This window comes from Triticum urartu, chromosome 4, assembly GCF_003073215.2.
Source record: "Triticum urartu cultivar G1812 chromosome 4, Tu2.1, whole genome shotgun sequence".
Classification (NCBI taxonomy): domain Eukaryota; kingdom Viridiplantae; phylum Streptophyta; class Magnoliopsida; order Poales; family Poaceae; genus Triticum; species Triticum urartu.
The window spans coordinates 586,823,604-586,827,568 of record NC_053025.1 but is presented as its reverse complement, the minus strand read 5'-3'; positions in this window follow the sequence as shown (position 1 = coordinate 586,827,568).

Here is a 3,965-nt window from a genome sequence, read left to right as displayed (position 1 = left end):
CATCTCCAAATGAGCTGAAATTTCACGAAGAATTATTTTGGAATAAACAAAAATTATTGGTGAAAATAGATACTAGAGGGGGCCACCCAGGTGCCCACAAGGCACCAAGGCGCGCCCTGGTGGCTCGTGGGGCCCCTAGCTAGCCTCTGGTGCCCATCTTATGGTATATAAGCCCATTTGTCCTAGAAAAAATATGGAGAGGACTCTCGGTACGAAACACCGCCGTCTCGAGGCGGAATCTGGGCAGGAGCACTTTTTCTCTCCGGCGAAGCAATTTTACCGGGGATATTTTCCTCCGGGAGAGGGAAATCGAAGCCATCGTCATCACCAACGACCCTCTCATCGTGGGAGGACCAATCTTCATCAACATCTTCACCAGCACCATCTCATCTCAAACCCTAGTTCATCTCTTGCATCCAATCTTTGTATCAATTCTCAGATTGGTACCTGTGGGTTGCTAGTTGTGTTGATTATATCTTGTAGTTGATGCTAGTTAGTTTATTTGGTGGAAAATCAAATGTTCAGATCGTTGATGCTATTCCATACCCCTCTGATCTTGAAGATGAATATGATTTGTGAGTAGTTACTTTTGTTCTTGAGGACATTGAAGAAATCTTGTCATAAGTAATCATATGAATTTGGTATTCGTTTGATATTTTGATGATATGTATGTTGTTATTTTCCTTAATGTTGCTATGTGAATGTCTACTACGTGATACTTCATCATCTTTGGGCCTAAGAGAATGCACTGTGGAGTAGTAATTAGATGATGGATTGCTAGAGTGACAGAAGGTTAAGCCCTAGTTTATGCGATATTTCATAAGGGGCTGGTTTGGATCCATATGTTTAATGCTATGGTTGGATGGTTAGAGGGACTGTGGTATCCACAGCCCACCAGGGTTCAAATCCTGATGCTCGCATTTATTTCAGGGTTTCCGGCGATGCGCATTCAGTGGGAGGAGACGTTCCCGCCGCCGACGAGGTGCCTACGGTGACTTCGTAAATTTCAAGATGATATGCCGGCTCAGTCTTTCAGAGGTGCTCATAGGGGTAGGGTGTGTGTGTGGGCATTCATATGGGTGAGTGTATGCGCATGTATATGAGCGCTTATGTCTGTACTGATGTTTTAAAAAAGATTTATCTTAATTCTTCTTCATAATTGCGGATGCTTGCGAGATGGGTTAATGAGAGGTTTGTTAAGTAAGAACAACACCCAAGTATCGGTTTACTCATATATCAAATTATCAAAGTAGCAAACGTGAATCAGAAAAACACGATGAAAGTGACTATACGAAATCCAGTGTGTCCTTAAAAATGCTTTGCTTATTATAAGAGACTGTTTTGACATGTCTTTTGCTATAAAAAGAATTAGGTTATTTTCCTGCACTTTTGTTACCATTACTAAGATTGTACGTAGATGTGATCCAGATCTATGGATTGGAGTACTTGAGAGTTCCCACTGAAGAAGATACCAAGAGACTAATGAAACAAAATGAAGAGAGACGTTGGTCAGGGACGCCTGAATTGATTGACCGTATGCATTGGACATGATAGAATTGGGCTGTTTTGAGAAGCCCGACTGTACATGCTCTAAACGATAGCAAATGCGTAAAACCTTTCAGATTCAGCCAGACACCCATGGACTAGGGGGGCGCATTGGCAAGATGGCCGGTGCAGTTTTATCCGCATGCAGTGAGCCGTTTAATTTGGCAGTGGATTTTCTGGCAACTCGGCAAAGAAAGGATCAAGCTCGAGATTGCCACTGGAACGCACAGGGCACTCCCTGTAGCTCATGTGTCAGCTTATCACGGGTCCTCCTCTCGGCGGCATGCGGAGGCCCTCCTGCTGCCATGGAGGTTTAACTGTTTGATGACTGCCAACGCCCAAGCGCCAGGACGACGACATTGACCACCGGCCATGAGAAGGACCTCAGTCTTGGTCGATCGCTGCTGGAGGGTGAGACCTTCACAAGCCAACAACTGCTGCTACTGTGCTGTATGTAGCATGACTGACTGGTAGTGAACACATATGATTTTACAGTGCCATTCACTACCAGCCAAGCCCCTGAATGCGAGCTTATGGGAAAAATGCCCTGCTCTGAAGCTGCAATCCTAGTATTTTCTTTCTTTCTATTTTGCTCGGGTAGAGACTATGGACTAGAGGATGCATACTACCACTACTCCATCCGTTCCAAAATGTAAGACATTTTTTGACATGGTCTGACATTTTGAGACGGAGGGAGTGCTGTAGTGTTGGCTGGGATGGAGCGGCGGGTGGACATATTGCAATCTCGTGCAGTATTCGGGTACCACATTGTTGGCCCAGCTATCTAGGGTTGTCGGGTGGTAGGTGCGACATATGCCAATGGGTGGCTTATAATTGTGGGAGCCAGTAAGACATCGCCGGTGCCTGGAAACGGGATAAGGCGAAGACATGCACGCCGGCGGATCTTACCCAGCTTCGGGGCTCTCCGTGGAGATAACACCCCTACTGCTGCTCTGCAGGGTCTCCGCATGATCACTAGATGGACAAGTAGCTACACAATGCTCCTTGAGCTGTTCGGTGGGAGGAGGAAGAAGGGCACAGCTAGCCTGCTTCTTCTCCTTGTATGGTGTCTAGGACTAGCAGGGGGTCCAACCCTTTGCATGGGTGCCCCGGGGGGTTTATATAGGCCTACCCCCCGGGGTACAATGGTAATCCGACTGGGCGCGGGGCCCAGCCGTCTGTGACTGCGCTCGCCGGCTTCTGCGCTGGCTGGTGGGGCCCGCCGACTAGTGGGTCCCGCCGGCTGCCGGCCCCTTGGTCGACAGGTAGGCCCCACTGTCCAGGGTCTGGTCGGCGGCTGGTTACTGTTACTCTATCTTGGCGACGTGGGCTTCGTCGTGGTAGGCGCGGCTACAGTGCCGCCGCCCGTCGGGCGATCGCTGTAGCCTCACCGCGTCTTGTCTCCTTAATGGGGCGTCTCCTTCGAGGGAGGTGGCAAGCCGACTGCGGGGAGCCGGCTCTGTCTTGGGCCGACTGGGGGAGGCGTGGCCGCCTTCGGGTGTCTCTCTGCCCGAAGGGGCCCACCGCCTGTGGGCCGCGCTGGCGGCCAGTCGTGGGTGACATCAGGGTCAACATGGCAACAGTGCCGCGCCGGACGGGTCATGGCCACTCCGTACGGCGCACTGTGCCAGGCGTGCTCCGGGATTCGGGGGTGGCAGGCTTCACTGTAGCCACGCCCCGTCGCACCGCCGTTAGGTGGGTGCAAACTTTGAGGGTACGGTCTCGACCGCTTTATGGGAGCCGGCATCTTGGAGTCGGCCTTCTCACGGCCGGCTTCTCGAAGTCGGCCCTCCCGCGGCTTTCTTCATGAGGGCTAAAGTCGGGCCGCCTTCCGAAAGCCGGCTTGGATGACAGCCAGCGAGGGGAAGGCGGCCCCATGTCTTGGGTTCTTGAGAGCCGGACGGGCTCGTAACTTTTTCAGAAGGGCCAGGGGAAGCCGGCTAGGCTACCCATGGCTATTTACTCCGACAGTAGTCCCCGAAGCTGATCGAGCTCCGAGGCGGACAAAGGGACGAGAAGTTTGGTCAGCTTCCCATCCTGAAGAGCCGGCTTTGCGGGTGTATGCCGACTTTAGAGAGTTCCGCATCTTGTAGGCGGAAAAGGGGCCGACCTGCGTGCTGACCGCGGGCCCTCCCGCGGCCACGTGGCAGCGAGATCCTGCCAGCGCACGCACGCGACGGGACGCCGCCGTAGGCCTGGGCCCGCCACTCGCAGGCCTTGGTCCGAGCGCGGATCTTCCGCGGCCCACATGGACCGCTCGCCTTCCCGCGGCGGTTTGATTTCGCCGTTAAGACACAATAAGCGCGGGACGTGGGGGAGTGGGCACGATCGATCCCCACGTTTCCCCACGCCGTGCCTCCTCGGCTCCGCCACGCGAGCCTATAAGTAGGGGGAGGAGGGGGAGCGGCAGAGGTTCGCAC